The sequence below is a fragment of the Sus scrofa genome, chromosome X (assembly GCF_000003025.6).
Source record: "Sus scrofa isolate TJ Tabasco breed Duroc chromosome X, Sscrofa11.1, whole genome shotgun sequence".
In the NCBI taxonomy this organism is placed as follows: domain Eukaryota; kingdom Metazoa; phylum Chordata; class Mammalia; order Artiodactyla; family Suidae; genus Sus; species Sus scrofa.
This window is the reverse complement of record NC_010461.5, coordinates 122,264,694-122,282,666: the sequence shown is the minus strand read 5'-3', so window position 1 is coordinate 122,282,666 and position 17,973 is coordinate 122,264,694. Positions and strand designations below refer to the sequence as shown.

General features: G+C 52.9%; 1 long non-coding RNA gene across 4 annotated transcripts; it reads right to left on the bottom strand.

The window, feature by feature from the left end:
- LOC102158739 lies at positions 150–12,640 on the bottom strand. Of its 4 annotated transcripts, XR_299687.3 has the most exons (6): positions 12,040–12,640; positions 10,592–10,695; positions 9,541–9,723; positions 3,381–3,505; positions 671–913; positions 150–369 (listed from the first exon to the last, which is right to left on the bottom strand). It is a non-coding gene; the product is annotated as an uncharacterized LOC102158739 (long non-coding RNA). The 4 variants fall into 4 exon arrangements; XR_002340720.1 differs by having other exon boundaries at positions 10,592–12,640; XR_002340721.1 differs by having other exon boundaries at positions 3,409–3,505; positions 10,592–12,640.

The window sequence follows — 17,973 nt, the reverse complement described above, 5'->3', positions numbered from 1 at the left end:
GTGGCCATCGGCTGATGACTGGCTAAATGGTGATAGGTGCAGACAATGGACTACTACTCAGCAATCCAAAGGAAGAACCGGCGAGGCTACAACAGGAATGAATCCCAAAAGCACTAGGCTAAGCAGAAGAAACACTACACAAAATGTTACATATTATACAATTCCCTTTATATTACATGTGGGGAAAGGCAAAACTGTAGGGACAGAAAGCAGATTTGTGGCTGACGGGGGCCACGGGTGTTGGAAGGGGCAAAGAGGGCAGTTTGGGCGGGGGATGGACGTTCTGGGCTTTGCTCGTGGTGGGGATTACGGGACTGGATACAGCTGCCCAAACGCATTAAACTCTCCGCAGGAGGCAGGTGCATGTCCCTGTAGAGAAATCCCACTTCAGTAGAGTTGAGGTTTAAAGGGCCGGGGGGCAAGTTGCCTCAGTTAGGGGTCCCGGGACTGCTGACAATTGTTCATTTGTTTCTGTTTGCTTGGCCGCTTGGTTGTTTTGAAGAGGCCCAGGGCCTTGAAGGGGAGAGGGTGGTGAGGCTTGCCCTACACTCGCCAAGGCTGTGCTGCTGGAAGGCAGATGACGGCTTGGGTGGGGCCAGGGAACACTCCCCCCCGGGGGGGGGGCGGGGGGAAATGGCAGCCCCGCCCTGAGTGGGGGGGGAGTGCTTACCTGGCTGGAGGCGGCTTGGAAGCTGAGCCTGGACAGACAGAGCTGACACTGTGGGCCCCAGGGACACGCAGTTTTCCCCACCTTCTCCCTGGGAACCGCCGGTGACCGGATCCTGTGTTCACGTGTAGACCAGGGCGCTACTGCTGTTTTCCTTCCGGTTTCCCGTGGAACGCAGGGTTGAGTGGAGGCCTCCTTAGGCCCCGCTGGCCAGCAGGCTCTATTTTGCCAGGTGTTAGGTGGACCCTGGAGCCAAAGGATGGGACGTGAAAACACTTACACACACACAGACAAACCCAGATGGTCTGGGTCCCAGGGCCTCTTGGCCACAAGGGCCAGACAGGCAGGATGACTGTTCTGACTCAGCCCCGTGTGTCTCCCTCATCTCTCCGCGAAGAGAGGGTTTCAGGAAGGGCTCTGAGGTTCAATCCCCAAGCAGCTTGGTGAGAAGATTGCCTCCGGCCCCAGTCAGGTCACACGTGGAAACAAAGCCCCTCAGAAGACAGGCCCCCACACAAGTACCTTCCCTCTGCCCCCAGTTATGAGTTTTATTTAAAATTTTAGTGTCTTACACTAAAAACATTTTTTGAGGAAGTAAAAGCCCCACGAGGAACTATTTCATGAAACATTCAAATGTGTTTTACTCAAAACTGAGTTTTAAAGAGAGTTTTATCTTTTTATTTCAAGGGGCTGGGCTGATTCACCCTGAGGGAAACAGGATGCTACTTTCCCAACCCTCGCAGATTGGGAGACTCAAGATTCAACTGTGTCGTGGGGCGGCCGAAAAAGCAAAGAAAATTGAACAAGAATATATGAGAAAGGGAGAAACGAAAGAGGAAAAACATGAATGTTGGCAAATGTTGGCTGAACCCGAATGAAATTTTGTGAAGATTAAATAATCAAAAAGAATAAAATACTTAGGAATAAATGTGAACAAGGAGGTGAGAGTCTTGTACACAGAAAACTCAAAACATTGCTGAAAAAATTAAAGCACGAATGAATGGAAAGACATTTGTGTTCATGGAGTCCAAGATTTAATATTGTTGAGATACCAATAGTACCCCATGCAACCTACAGATTTAATGCAATCCCTCTCAAAATCCCAATGGCATTTTGAGGGGCAGAAATAGAAAAACCCATCCTCCAATTCATATGGAATTTCAAGGGACCCCTGAATAGCCAAAATAATCTTGAAAAAGTAGAACAAAGTTGGACGCCTCATACCTCCCAGTTTCAAAACATACTACAAAGCTACAGTAATCCACACAGTGTGGTGCTGGCATTAAGAGAGGCATATAATTAAGACAGGCATATAAACCAAGGGACAGAATAGAAAGCCCAGAAATAAATTCTCACATAAAGAAATAAGTTCTCATAATAAATTCTCAAGTAAAACCTCAAATGATGATTAACAAGGGTGCCAAGACCCTTATAATGTGGCAAGAATAATCTTTGCAGTAAGTGGTGCAGGGAAACCTGGTGGCCACATGCAAAATAATGAAACTGGAGCTTTACCTTAGACCACACACAAAAATGAATTCGAGATGGACAAAGGCTTAAATGTTAGAGGTAAAACTATAAAACCCTTAGAAGAAAACAGGGGAAAATCTTAACATTGGATTTAGCGGATGATTTCGTAGACATGACATCAAAAGCACAGGCAACAAAAGTAAAAATAGAAAAGTTAGACCACATCGAAATTTAAAACTTTTGTGTATAAAAAGACACAATCAACAGGGTGAAAAGGCAACCAACAGAATGGGAGAAAATATTGGGGGTTTTTTTTGGGGCGGTTGACTGTTAGTTGTTAGACATTTTATACCACTGAGAATAGTATTTATTTATTTTTATGTTTTGGTCTTTTTGTCCTTTTAGGACTGCATCTGTGGCATATGGAGGTTCCCAGGCGAGGAGTCAAATCAGAGCTGTAGCTGCTGGCCTGTACCACAGCCACAGCAATGTGGGATCCGAGCCACATCTGCAGCCTACACCATGCTCAGGGCAACACCAGATCCTTAACCCACCAAGCAAGGCCAGGGATCAAACCCTCGTCCTCAAGGATGCTAGTTGGGTTCGCTACCCACTGAGCCACAACAGGAACCCCAAGAATGGGAGAAGATATTTGTAAATCGCACATCTGGTGAAAGATTAATATTCTGAATGCATAAAGGACTCCTACAACTCAACCAGAAAAAAAATCAAACAACCCAGTTAAAAAAAGGGCAAAGGACGTGAATTGGCATTGCTCCAAAGAAAATATACAAATGGCCAATAAGCAAAAGAAAAGATGCTCACCTCCACTAATCATTAGGGAAATGCAAATCCAAACCACAGCGAGCTACCCCCTCACAGCCATTAGGCTACTATCAAAAACAAACAACTAAAAGCCCAGACAGTAACCAGTGTTGATGAGGATGCAGAGAAATGGAACCCTTGTGCACCGTCAGTAGGACTGTAAGGTGGTGCAGCCACAGTGGAAAAGGATATGATGGCTCCTCAAAAAATTAAACATAGAATTGTGATATGATCCAGCAATTCCACTTCTGCGTATCTACCCAAAAGAATGGCACACAGAGTTACAAAGAGATGTTTGTATACCCATGTTCACAGCAACATTATTCGCAACAGCCAGAAGGTGGATGCAACTCATGTGCTCATCCATGGATGAATGGACATGCAAAATAGGGTCCACACACAATGGAATATTACTCACCCTGGAAAAAGGAAGGGAATTCCAGTACCTGCTACAACGCAGATGAATGCTGAGAACATCATGCTATGTGAAAGAAGTCAGGCACGGAAGGACAAGTACTGTATGATTCCAGCTATGTCAGGTACCTAGAGTAAAATCCAATTCAAAGAAACAAAGAGTTGAATGATGATTACCAGGAGCTGGGGCGGGGAGGATTTGATGCTTATGAGTTAGTTTTTTGGGGATTTTTTTGTCTTTTGTTTTTTTTACAGCATCAGGAAGTTCCCAGACCAGAGATCGAACCCACACCACACCCAAGCCTCTACAGTGACAATGCTGGATCCTTAACCCACCATGCCACAAGCAAACTCTGCTTATGAGTATTATACCACAATTTTAAAAAAAAGATTAATTAAGCCTCCACAATAGTCTGAGTCAAGGGGACCAGAAACCTAGACAAGGTCCCCCACACTCCATCTCAGATGCGACTGTACATTGCCAAGGTCAGCTTCCACCCACGACAGGAGGTCCCTTGTCCCGCCTCGGAAACAAAGCCTCCCACGGGGAGCCAGAATTAACCAAGGGCCCTAGGCCCAGGCGACTGGAGGATGAGGGAAGCAAGAACGCAGGTCCTTTCCAAAATAAATAAAATACTGCCACCTCTCCTTTGTGCCGCTGCCAAAAACTCCCGGGAGCCGTGGAGGGAGATCCTTTCCCAGAGCGCGTTCCTAGACCTCTCCTCGGCACTCAGGACAGAAGACGCCCGGGGAAGGCTGCTGCGTGGGGAGCAGGAGGCAATGGACTTGCCCTAGAAGCCGCCTCCTAGGGGGCACACCCGTCACGGGTGGGGAGCTGGGGGCAATTCTTTGGGAAAGTGCCCCCGAGAGAGAGTGGGAGGAAGGTGCTGACTTTTCCCTTAGAGCTCCCAGGGGTCACTTCCAACAGGTCACTGAGCAATGAGGGCGCGTGCGCACCCCTCAGCACCCTGCTAACCCTGAGTCTTCACGTGGGGTCTCCATCCCAGCCCTGCCCCCGCCCCGCCGTCGGGCCCCTGGGGAGAGAAGCACGAGGTGCTTCACAGCGGCCGTGTTTCCAGTGACAGCTGCAGACCGCCCACCTGTCCTTCCTCACGCCCCGGGGCTCGTGGGAACGAAGCCGAGATGCTGGGGAAGGAGCGCTGGCAACTGTTCAGAGCGCTCTCGCCACCAGGAAAGCCCCGGTCGCAGAGGGGCGCGTGGGAACCTGCTTCGGCTAAGCCCCTCCTCTCATATCCTCCCCTCGCCCCACCCCCAACATCGCGCATGCTCTCTCCACCGAGATACAATCTCGGTGCATGATGACATTCACCCCTGAGAAATGTATCATTCGGTGTGTCTCTTTTTTGGGCCACCTGCAGCACATGGGAGTTCCTGGGCTAGGGCTGGAATCGGAGCTGCAGCTGCTGGCCTTCACCACAGCCACCGCAACACTGCATCCAGATCCGCGCTGCATCTGCGACCTACACCATAGCTTGCGGCAAGGCCAGATCCTCAACCCACTGAGTGAGACTAGGAATCGAACCCACGTCCTCAGGGACACAGTTTCAGGTTCTTAACCCACTGAGCCCTGAAAGGAACTCCGATCCGAAGGTTTTTAGTGTAGTCCCAGAGCTGTCCAACCCCCACCACCAGGTCCAGAATATTCCATCAACCCCCCCTCCCCACTATGTCCTGGAAACCAACAATCTACTTTTTTTCTCTACAGATGTGCCTGCTCTGGACATTCCATATAAATGAAATCATGCAACATGTGACTTTTCGTGTCTGGTTCCTTTCACTTAGCATGTTGTTAAGGTTCATCCATGTTGTAACATAAATCAGTACTTCATTTCTCTTTCATTAATTACAGTATGCTTGTTGTTACAATCTTTGTTTCAGGTACGTACTCCATTTCCTTTTACGGTGAGCTCTCGGGTAGTTTCCACCTTCTGGCTCTTGTGAATAGTGTGCTATGCACAATTTTTTGAGTGGACCTACATTTTCATTTCTCTTGGATATGCACCTAGGTTTGGAATTGCAGCAGCGTTCCAGTGCCTCCACATCCTCACCAGGGCTTGTTATGGTCTATATGTTTTCTTCTAGCCATCCTAGTGGGTGTGAAATGATACCACGTGGCCATTTTGACTTGTATTTCCTGGTGACTAATGATATTTTACCATATTTCCACTAGCTCCCTGGCCATTTGCATATCACTTACGGAGAAATGTCTATTCAGATGATCTTTCGTCCATTTTTAAGAATGGAGTCATTTGCTTTTCTGTTGTTGAGTTGCAAGAATTCTTTACATATTCTGGGAACAGGTCCATTATCAGATATATGATTTGCAAAGAGGTTCTCCCATTCTGTGACTTGCATTTTCACTTTCTTGATGGTTTCTGTTGAAACCCAAATGTTTTATGTTTTGATGAAGTCGAATTTCTTTTTTCTTTTGTCTCTTGTGCTTTTGCTTCTATATCCAAGAAATCATTGTCAAATCCAAGATTGTGAGAATTTACCACCATGTTTTCTTATAGGAGTTTTGGTTTTCATCCTTACAGGTAGGTCTGTGATCCACTTGGAGGTAATTTTCGTGTATGATGTGAGGTAGGGGTTTGACTTCAGACTTGCGCGTGTGGCTATCTAGTCGTTTCAGCAACATTTATGGAAGAGACCATCCTTTCCCACCGAGTGGTTTTGACACCCTGGTTGAAAATCAGTGACCATATGTGTACGTGCTTATTTCTGGGTCCTTAATTCCAGCCCGATGGCAGGACCACACTTCCCTCTTTTCCTTTTCTCTCCGGGTTCTCTGGGAGGGCCACCTCAGATGGCCCCTAATACACCTGGTGCTGTCAAGGTTCCTCATTTTCAGTGATAAACTCGAGCTCCCTCCTGGGTTGTGCTTCCTCCCTAGCACATCTCTCTTTAAAAGGCGAGACAGAGTTCCCGTCGTGGCGCAGTGGAAATGAATCTGACTAGGAAGCATGAGGTTGCAGGTTTGATCCCTGGCCTTGCTCAGTGGGTTGGGGATCTGGCGTTGGGGTGTTGCCGTGAGCTGTGGTGTAGGCCGGAGGCTACAGCTCTGATTAGACCCCTAGCTTGGGAACCTCTATATGCCACAGGTGTGGCCATAAAAAGACCAAAAAAAAAAAAAAAAAAAGGCGAGACCCTGAAGACCTGCTATTTGGCCCTTTGGCATGAAAGCAGCTGCCAGGCTCCTTTCCCCGCCCTCTAGCTAGTTTAGAAAAGTCTTGTGAGACTCAAGGTAGCTCACATGAGTGAAAACTTTTTTATAAAAGCTCAAGGGCTAAGTACACACGAGGAGTTAACTCGTCATGTGTTTTTGCAGCAGCTCCTGCCTAAAATCATCTGGATCAGGGGTTGCACTGGGCCGCTTCCCGCACCCTGCGCCACCCTGCACCTATTGCTGGACAGCAGAACTTCCGTCACCATGTCACTTCTCTCACCTGGTGGAACAGTCACTCTGAGACCTATTATTGTCCCAGTTGTGTCCATTGTCTGGGAAGCCCCCATGTCACATGGTGTGCCTTCAGGAAGCCCAGACAATATCCTTTTTGAACAGTAGCAGGTGCTAAAAGGGAGGGAGAGAATTAGGACGTGGCTGAGACAGACAAGAGGTGACAGCTTTACAGGGAGGACGAGAACGTCGATCTTCACCTAGGACGTTTCTTCATTCCAATTGTGTGTCAGGACAGGCACGGTCCGGCCAGCACTAGACGGGAGCAAATCCTGGATTACGGTCATGAATAATCACAGTCCCCCAAACAGCTCATTACAGCCCGGCCAACAGGCCGTGAAGGGAGGGGAGTCCGTGGTGCTGTAGGAGCCACGGCTGGGGCTCTGGGCCAGTCGGGGGGGGGGGACATCGGGGTGGGGCACGGGGATCCCCGAGAAGAGCTCATTTGAGCTGACATGAGGTCAGGATGTGTACCAGCTGCCCAGGGAACACAGAGGCCAAACTGATGGCCGAGGTTGGGTATGTTTCACAAAAGCGGCTATGTTCCAGGTGGGCTTTGTCCAAAGAGTAGAAGTTCGCCAGGTAGGACTGGTCACTGCAGCTGGCATTAGCACAGAGAGATGCTGGCGTGACCCCAGAAAACGGGGCCCAAATCAGGGCGCCTTTGAAAGGGGGCCGCTGTGACAACACCATAAGCTGGGACTGTCCCTGGAAACCTGGACGTGTGACTTCCCGGAGCCAGAGCCCAGGATGTGCAGGGAACACCACAGGCAAGCTGAGGGCGGGGGGGGGGGGGGGGCAGGGAAGGCGAGCGACCTAGTGAATGAGCTGCTAGGGCTGCCGGGACCCAGTACCACAGCCGAGTGGCTTAAGCATCGGGAATGTAGCCTCTCGGTTCTGGAGGCTGGAAGTCTGAGGTCAAGCTGTGGGCAGTGCCCTGCTCCCTCTGAGGGTGCCAGGGAAGGACCTGGTCCAGGCCTGTCTCCCAGCTCCTGGTGGCTCCTCAGCTTGTTTGTGGCAGCTTGGCTCCAGTCTTCACACGGCGTGCTCCCCACGGGCATCTGTCTCTGGGTTCAAAGGTCCCCCTTTTTAGGAGGACACCCGTCATTTGGGATGAGGGCCCGCGCTACACAGCTCCTCCTGCCTTGTCATCTCTGTAAAGAGCCTACTTCCGGATGAGGTCACATGCACAGACACCAGGGGTTAGAACCTCAGCATCTGGGGAGGCGGGGGACACAATTCGGTCCTTAGCAGTGTGGCGGAGGGTGGTGACAGCTGTGGCAGAATGCCCCGCGAAGCAGTCCAGGCTAGCCTGAAGGTCACGGGGAGTCGCTAGCAGCTGGTAAGCAGGCGTGCAGCGTGATCTGTTTCAAAACAGCCACCCTGGCAGCCCAGTCCTTCCAGTTCGTCCAATTAGAGGCAGACAACGCTTTTGTGGCTTTTTTTCCCCTTTTCACATTTACAAAAAAAAAAAAAAAAATACCTTTTTTCCTACTGGACTTCCCTTTGGGAACTCAAAGAAAGCAAAATATGCATCCTGAAGACAGTGCGATCCCTGCTGTGTCGTTTTACGGGGCAAACTTTAGGGCTGAGTGTCAATGTCTCGGTGCTATGTGTGCTGTCGCCAACAACACTTAAAAACCTCATTTGCCAGAGTTCCCGTCATGGCGCAGTGGTTAATGAACCCGACTAGCCTCCATGAGGATGCAGGTTCAAGCCCTGGCCTCACTCAGTGGGTTAAGGATCCAGTGTTGCTGAGGCTGTGGTGTAGGCCGGCAGATGTAGCTCCGATTCGACCCCTAGCCTGGGAGCCTCCATGTGCCATGGGTGCGACCCTAAAAAGACCAAAAAAAAAAAAAAAAAAAAAAAAACAAAAAAAAAACAAAAAAAAAAAACCTCATTTGCCTCTGATTCCTGACTTACAACCAGGCTTTCCACGTGGCTTCTGGTGGGCAGAGGGCAGGCAGGGCAGCCGGAGGGGCTCAGCCTGGCCTGCCTTTACACTCGGCAGAGGTGTCTGGAAAATGCTTTGTACTCTTTTGTTAAAAGCTGGGAAAACCTGCCACTCTGTGTCCATGGCCCGCTTCTCCCAGCCAAAGGGTGAGTCCTTTGGGCCATTAAATGGATTTCATTCCATTTATGCATCTGGCAAGTATTTCTTGAACCCTTGCTATAGAGCTGGTACTGTTCTGGGGCCTGGCATTCAGCAGTGGTTGGGTGTGTTTCTGAGGTAACACGTTTAAAGGGGAATTTGGTGATCATGGAAGCTGCTTTGAAGGACATTTCTGTCAATTAACAATATCCTCATGGAGCTCCCGTCATGGCGCAGTGGAAACGAATCTGACTAGGAAGCATGAGGTTGCGGGTTCGATCCCTGGCCTCGATCAGTGGGTTAAGGATCCAGTGTTGCCATGAGCTGTGGTGTAGGTCACAGATGTGGCTCGGATCCTGCGTTGCTGTGGCTCTGGCGTAGGCCAGTGGCTACAGCTCCGATTCGACCCCTAGCCTGGGAACCTCCATATGCCATGGGTGCAGCCCTAAAAAGACAGAAAAGACCAAAAAAAAAAAAAAAATCCTCACAAGTAATATCTAATAAAGATCCATTCAGAAGGGCTCACTTTGGCACAGATTTCAGGCAGGAGTGTGCAGTGGGTTGGATAGCGCCCCACCTGAGAACGTGGCTTACCTGGAAACAGGGTCTTGGAAGCCACAGGGAGAGGGAGGCAGAGGGTGGGTAATGCGGGCACAAGCTAAGGGAACACCACAGGCTGAGGCCGCCAGAAGCCAGGAGAGCCCTGGAAGGGTCATCTTCCAGAACCTTCAGAGAAAGGGCGACCCTGCTGACACCTTGATTTTGGACTTCTAGGCTCTAGAATGGAGACAATAAGTTGGCAATAAGTTTGTCACAGACCCCTTATTTAGCCCCCTCTCTAAACAGGAGGGCCTGACCACAGCACTTCCACACACTGCGTGACACGCAGCAGGGGGACAGTACTGCTGGCTTCCTGGGCCCTCTTGTCACCTGCTCGCTCACTCGGAGGCCGCAGGGAGGAGTCTAGACAAGGCGGGGGGCGGGGGGGGGGAAGCCCCATCACTTCCCCTCCCCCTCGGCCCTTCTCTGCACAACCCGGGCCTAACCAGCCTGGGCCGGCCGGCACAGCCCTGGCGGGTAAACATTAACCAGAGAGGCCCCACTCTCTTCCCCACTGAGCCACTCAGGCGGCGCCCTCTAGCTCAGGGCACCCGATAGGCCAGCAGGAAGCGAGGTGCAGTCAGGCCCCCATCAGGTGGGTCTGGGGTGTTCCAACTGCTGGTGAGAAATCCGACTTGGCGAAAGGTGCAGTGTGAGCATGTGCGACGTGCCCCAGCCCGACCCCCAACGGCTTCCAGTCTGAGGGCCACTCAGGTCGCTCTGATTCTGACAAGAGTGTCCATTTCTTGAGCCCTGACCATATCTCCCCTTACGTTAGGCCATGAAATCCTCACACCCGCCCTGCAAGGTCCGGGTGTCTGCTGCACCCACTTTACAGATGATGAAACAGAAGGTCAGAGAGGTTTGGGGACCATCTTAAGGTCACAGGGCTCTGAAAGCAACGTGAAGCCGGGCCAATCCCCTCCAGAGCCCACGTGTCACCCTCTGCCCTGCCGTGGAGAGGGCGACCTGCGGCGGCCACATCGCCCCAACCTGTGCCGGGCACTGCCTCGTCTGTTTCACTGTCGTGTGGTTTAACACTCACCTCTAAGACACGGACAGGCGACTTCCCAAGGCCTCTGATTCCTTGAAGGCACTGTCCCACCATTCTGGGTGTCCGTGTGTGCCTGTTTCAGGAGCAATCTAGACCTTTAAAATCAAAGTTCCCCCTGGAGCTCCTGTTGTGGCTCGGGTTAATAACCTGACTTTGTATCCACAAGGATGCAGGTTCGATCCTTGGCCTCACTCAGTGGGTCAAGGATCCCGAGTTGCCTCAAGTGGCAGCGTAGGTCTCAAACTCGGCTTGTATCCCACGTTGCTGTGGCTGTGGCGAAGGCTGGCAGCTGCAGCTCCAATTGGACCCCTAACTGGGGAACCTCCATATGCCACAGGTGCAGCCCTAAAAAGATAAACAAACAAACAAACAAACATCCCCCTCTAAAATGCTTCTAACTTGTGAAAAAGCAAACAAAAATCATTGCTAGTTTGCAATTTCTCCCCATTTGCATACTGATTCTAGGCCAAATTAAGTTCTAGTTTTATGTGGACTGGGTACACTTAGTGTGTCCTTGGCCCCATACGACCCACACTGAGACAAGATCGGTGCCCACTGATGAGCCCAGATCCCCCCTTTTCTCCATCTACAGTGCTTCTCGGGGGGTTTCGAGAGCTGCCGCAGTCCCTGGGGGCCACACCGCACCCTGGGAGCCCTGAGGTGCCCCCTACCCTGCCCCCAGCCCTGCGGAGGAAAATGAGAAACTGCACAGCTTCTTGGGGTCCTCAAGACAACGGGCCTGGCGGGGAGGTCGGAGCCTCTGCTAGGAATTTCTCCACGAAGCCTCTGGCTTTCAGGCCTTTACTCCTTGGGTGGGACTCATCTTACTTCCTCTAGTCCTACCCTCCTGCAATGGGGGCTGCCCCTCCTTTATCGCGCAGGCTCCGGGAGACGCCAGGCTGGACACCAACGCCACTTTCTCCAGGGCTCCAAGATGCTGTGGAGACAGTTTCCTTCTAGGGGGAGCGTCAGTCTGGGGACTCTAGTCAATGCCCCCTGACCCTGAGCTCTTCGCAGACTATGTTCCCATTCCCACGCCTGGCTCCCCAAAGTTCCCAGACTTAGAAAATAAAAGTACAGGCCACCCAGTTACATTTGAATTTCATGTAAGCAACGATTACTTTTAGCCTAAGTACATGCTATGCAATATTTGGGATCCCTGAAACCAAGACCATCTCGCCCCCGTTTGCTTGCTTCTCTGTAATTCAAATGTACCTGGGCGTCCTGGGTTTAACCAGACACCTCCCACCACTGGTGTTTGCACAGGGCAGCAAGGCCGGCCCCTAGGCTGCGCTGGACAGTGAAATGGCTGTGCTGTTCGTTAAGCTTTCCCACCCTTCTCAGTAAATGGCTCTGTTCTCCCTCTCCACAGAAAGCCCAGGCCGGCTCACATTGCGTGCTCTGGGCCCGCAGAGTCACGCCTCCGCCACAGCACTTACCGGCTTCCAATATAACGAGGGGTTTTCCCATCTTACTCTCCACTGGGCTTAGAGCTTCTTGAAGGCTGGGGCTAGTTAACCTTGACTCTTGTCCCCCGCTCTCTCCACCCAGCCCCTCCATACAGTGCCCAGCAGAAGTCAGGGCCCAGGGCGGGGAGAACTCAAGGCACACCCACAGAGATGCTGAATACACAGGGCTGACCCGTGAAAGGCAAGGCCTGCGGCGTCCCTCTTTAGCGACTACAAGGGCGGGTCCCCAAGGGCCGCAGTCTTACCTGCTTCCACCCCTCGTCTACCGCCCCCTACAAGGCCCCCACCCCCGGCAGGTGTCCGACCCCTCGCAGGTGCCGCATGAACACACTCCTGGAATCAGCGGGTGCGCTCACAGCGACCGGCCCTTCGTGTCTCCCACCCACTTCCATCAACATTTCAGAGCCGCCTGCCTGTCCCCCTCTCCGCGGAGGAACCGAGGGGAGTTGACAGGGACCGCCTGTGAGTCCGTGGGGCGGGCAGGGCAGCGGCAGGGGGGCTGAGGCGGAGAGGAGGGGGCACCCGCAGCGGGGCGGGCAAGGGCAGGAAAGGCACGGCGAGAACCCGCTCGCCCGCCGCTCCGCCGCCCGCTGGGCGGGGCGGCCGAGCACGTGACCCGCCGGGACCCAATAGAGAGGCGGCGATGCCCGCGGTCAAGGGCACCGGGAGCCTCGCGCGCCGCGGGGGGCGTGCGGGCCGGGCTTTCCGGTGCTGCGGGGTTGGGAGCGGGCAGGGGAGGAGCTGCTGGGAAGCCGGCGGGGGGCTCTCCCTTGATCCGGGTCCGCACCCAAACCCTAGAGGATGGGTAATGAGGGGACACCACTGTCGGCCAGGCGGGGCTGGCCCACTCAGCCCACACCTCACACCTCCTAGGTGCTTCCCAAGTGTTTCTTGCTGGAGAAACGCGGGAGTGATGGAATGAATGAGGACTGGCCTCTTGGGTAATGCCTCCTGATCGTCGTGGGTGTCACCATCTGAGGGGCTGTGAGCTGCTCCAGGGCAGTGTGGATCTTTTTTTTTTTTTTTTTTTTTTTTTTTTTGTCTGGCAGAGCACCGCGCCATCCTTAACCCCCTGCGCAGGGCAGAGATCGAAACTGCCTGCATCCCAGCAGCCACCCAGGCCTCTGCAGAGACAATGCTGGGTCTCTAACCCGCAGGGCCACATTGGGAGGGCAGTATGGCTTTGAAATGGGGGCCCTGGGAGGGGAAGCTTCTGTTCGCTTGTTCCAAAAAGGGGTGACCTCAAGCCAGATAACCACAGTGCCCCCTTTGGGGGGGACACCATAAGTCTGAGCAATGTGACCACACAAGTCTCCTTCTGGTCCCAGTGTTCACTCCTTCCAGCACCACTGTGCTCAGCCAGGGACAGTGGGTCTACATCCCAGCATCTTAGGGCTCCTCCATTTCTGCAAAGCCAGCTGCTCAAGCCCCCTCCTTCTACCAGAGGCAAGGACCGCCCCCTGGGACATTGGGCACACACGCGGTGTTGGTGTCATGGTTCCGCCCTCTGGGCACATCCTGTCTCCAGGAGTCTGAGAAACCTGGGTTGAAATCCAGGCATCCTCGCTTCTTAGCTTCTGTCTCTGAGCCTCTTCATCTGCGTCTGCCAAACGGGACGGCTGTAACCGCGCTACGACCATTAATGCTGTAATTAGCACAAACCCGAATGCCATGACTCCGGTGAAGTGTCTGGCACAGGAGCGGGCCTTGGCCAATGGCAGTGTTCAGGCTCCCTAAGGGCAGGGGCTGGATCATCTTTGCTCACCTCCCTGATGAGCTCCAAAGCCTTGCAAACAGCCTGGTGTGAGTAGGCACTTCTGGAAAAGGCGTGGTGTGAGCTGTGGCGGCACTGCCTTGCCTGGTCAGGAGCGGTTTCCAAACTGGGCAGGGCTGAGCTGGCAGGCCACTGCTGGGGCTGGGGGAGGGAGGGAACTGACTGGGCTGGGGGAGTAGTTCAAAAAGTACCCACCACTAAGACCAACGGCTTTTAGAGAACTCCCTTCCCTGCTTTTGGAGGGCTGGGCAGCCGGAGCTGAAACCCCACTGCAATTTGCCTAGTGACCCAGATTTGCGGCCAGGCGCCGGTCTAACTCCCGGCTGGTTTGGCTGGAGCCACAGTTTCCAGTTTTAGCAGACACAAGATGCCCAGTTCAGTTTAAATGTCAGGTAAACAATGAATAGTTTTGTAGTATAAGTATGTTCCATGCACTCTTTGGGACATACTTACACCATGACATTATGTATTGTTTCTCTGAAAATCCCATGTAACTGGACTCCCTGCATTTCCCCGGGCAGACCTAGCTGGCGCTTGTCCAGAGGCTGGGGATTGGAAGGGACTCAACCTTGGGGGGTGGAGTGGGAGGGAACTGCTCCCCGCCCCAGGCACTTTGAATTGATGGCAGAACAACGGCATGGGTTGTTCTGTTTTTCTTGCATAGAAAAGAGCACTCCAGGTCCCTCAACAGAAAACCAGGCAGCAGATTTCAGCTCTGCCTTGCTCCACCGATGTGCACCGGAACACGCCTTGATTCTGGAACGGATAATGACCTTAGACCAGCGGCTCCTTCATCTTTCTCTGCAATCGTCTTCTCGCGGTGGGTGCCCACCGCCCTGGGTCCCGTTGGGAACACACTCGGGATGGGATGCGTGGGGGCCGTTTGCCTCTCCAGAGGTCCCTGTTCTGCTGGACAATTCGATGCTCGAGTACAAAGGCCACTTAGTCACGTGGCCTGGGTGGCAGACTAAGGAACAGATATTACAAAACAAAGAAGGGTAGTTGCATTTCTCGAGCACCTCCGGAGCCCTTGATGTCACCCGGCCTCTAACCTTCGCATCAGCTCTGAGAGGCCCTGCCGTTGCTCCCATCTTACAGATGGGGAACCTGAGGCGCAGACGGGGGAAAGCCTTGTGTGGGTCACACAGCAAGCAAGCGGTGCGGCTGCGCTTCAGACTCCGTTTCTCCGAACCCGGGGCCCGCGCTCTTCCCCATCCACCCTCCTGCTCTGCGACCCTTGCGCCCGCCAGCTTGCTCAATCCCTGCTCCGGGCCTGGGCTTCCCTGTTGGGTACATGACGGGCAGTGGACGAGGTGACCCCTTGAGGTCTCCGCCGAGCTTCTCCCTTCACTCGCCATGTGCATGCATTCGCTTGTCTCCGGAATGTTGTCCCGTTTCTCAGAGCAGAAAGACTGACCGACACTGAGATTGCAAAACGTGGCCAGCAACTGCCCACCCCCATAGCACCGGCCTGGTGGCTGTATCAATACGCCGAAGGTCAAGGGCTCACAGCACTTTGCGTGCAGGCTGTGGGCCGCGGCGCTGAACCCTTGGTCTCCGGACCTAAGTAGGAATGGGGTGGGTGGACTAGCTGTGTGCCAACAATAAACTCAACCTACTTGTGAGTCAGGAAGCCCCGGCCTGGTCTCTTCGCCTGGACTCCGCAGGCCCCCAGACACCGTAGAAAGCAGGAAAAAGCAGGTCTGAAAGGACTGGCTTTGCCCTCCCTCCCAGATCCGCTCTGACCCAGCCCGTGGCCAAGATGCCCACGGGTGCTGCCGAGCCCCTGCCTGTTAGTGTGACCCGAACTGGCTGGGGCCGGAGTTGGGGACCAGAAGGTGACGCTCCTTCTCAGCATTGTGGCCACAGGATTTCAGGCTTCCCCCTTCCTGCCCTGGCAGAGTCCTGCCCCATTCTTCAAGGCCCAGCTCAGGAACGGCCCCCTTCCCTGCCCTTATCTGCTCACCCAGGGCGGGCGTCCTCCGGTGCCACCCCACCATCCTCTGTGCCTCTCGGAGTGGCCAGGTCAGTGTCACTCCGCGTGTGTCCCCCGCACTGGGCTGTGAAGATGGAGTCCAAGTCTTTTTCGTCTCGTTGCCCCGAAGTGGTCCTCCCCCGGCTCTTAGCGTGCCAGGCTCATTACTTTCAAGTCTCAGCTTAGACACCATCCTCCCCGAGAGGCCTTTATTGACTCCCTGGCTAAAGCCCGCCCCACCCTGGTTTTTCTCTTTCAAAGTCTACGTAGCACTAATCGCTGCTGAAATCAAGTCACGTATTTGTTTTCCATTGAGACGAAATTCAGATATAACCATCTTAACCTACACAGGGGGTGGCGTTTAGTATATGCAACCATATCTTGCAACTAAAATGATGGTTTAGTGCGGCCATCATCTCTCTCTCGTTCCAGAATATTTTCTTCACCCCCAGAGGAAACCCCATGCCCATTAGCAGTCACGATCCATCCCTCCCGCCTCCAGCCCCTGGCACCCACTCATCTGCTTTCTTCTCTATGGATTTGCCTGTTCTGGACATGACAGATAAATGGCATCGTACCATACGTGGCTTTTTGTGTCTGGCTCCCTTCACGCAGCATCATGCTTTCAAGGTTCCTCCATGTTGTTGCACGAATCAGTACTTCATTCCTTTTCAGGGCTGAGTGATATTCCATTGTATGTACGTAACACGTTTTCTTTTTTCAGTCACCAGCAGATGGACCTTGGGGTTGTTTTTACTTTTGGATTATGGTGAATAATGCTGCTGTGAACATTGGTGCACAAGTTTTTGTGTGAACATCTATTTCCAGGGATTTTTAGGTCTATAGCTAGGAGCAGAATTGCTGGGTCAACTGCCCGGCTGTTTTCCAAAGTGGCCGCACCCTTTCCCATTGCCCCAGAAATGCACAGGGAACATTGCAATTTCTCCACGTCCTTGCCAACAGTTGTTACTATTTGTCGGTTTGATTATAGCCATCCTGCTGGGTGTGAGCAGTATCTCACTGTAGTAGTTTAAAATTTCTTCTTGTCCTTCCCTTCAGATTACGAGCTCCACATGGAGGTCCAGTCCATGCGTGAGTGAAATTGTTCTCGCTGAATCCTTGGCTCCCAGCCCAGGGCCTGGCACAGAGAAGGCCAGGAGTGGCTGTGTGTTGCACGCCCTGACCCGGTGGCCCTGGGATGTGGTCTGGCCCCCAGGGGAAGGGCCTCTCACGGACCACCCAAGGGAAGGACCCCAGCCACGTGGGTTGGGACTCAGAGCAGTGATCCTGCCTCTACGGAACCTGGAGTGACAAAGCAGGAACTGGGGCCTGGGTTCAGCCCGTGCCAAGGATCCCTGTTCCGAGTGGAGGTTTGTGAGCAGGTAAGTAAGCAAGAGCCGGGCGCCTCTGGGAACACTGGCTTGCAAGCCGACAGCTCCTCTGTGGCCCCTCTTTATAACTCCTCCTGGGGCAGCTCCTTGGGAAGTTCCTTCTAGCCTGGCCTCCCCATCTCATGCTGCCATTTGGGACGTGAACACCAGGCTCTGGGCTAACAGCCTGGGGGCTGAACCTCTTTAGATGCAGCTCTTGGTCATGAGCTGTCAGTGGCCACCACAGGGATGGGGGCTCCTCCCACTGCCTGGTCTGGAGGTGTAACAGGGTAGGACAAATCCGACTCCATAGTGGATCTGTTTCTTTTACTTTAACCTTTGTGTTCTACTGTTTTTGTTACAAGTTAAGAATGATAGCTTGAAATATGCAGCATAGTTCCTTTTCAAGGCTCTGACCCTTAAGGGTCATACAGAGATAAAATGTTTTCCATACATGTAGAGATACCACTGCAATAGCACTTTTTTTTTTTTTTTTGGTCTTTTCACTATTTCTTGGGCCGCTCCCGCGGCATATGGAGGTTCCCAGGCTAGGGGTTGAATCGGAGCTGTAGCCTCCGGCCTACGCCAGAGCCACAGCAACGCAGGGTCCGAGCCGCGTCTGCAACCTACACCACAGCTCACGGCAACACCGGATCGTTAACCCACTGAGCAAGGGCAGGGATCGAACCCGCAACCTCATGGTTCCTAGTCGGATTCGTTAACCACTGCGCCATGACGGGAACTCCTGCAATAGCACTTGACTTGGTGGAGGTTTACAGGCACAT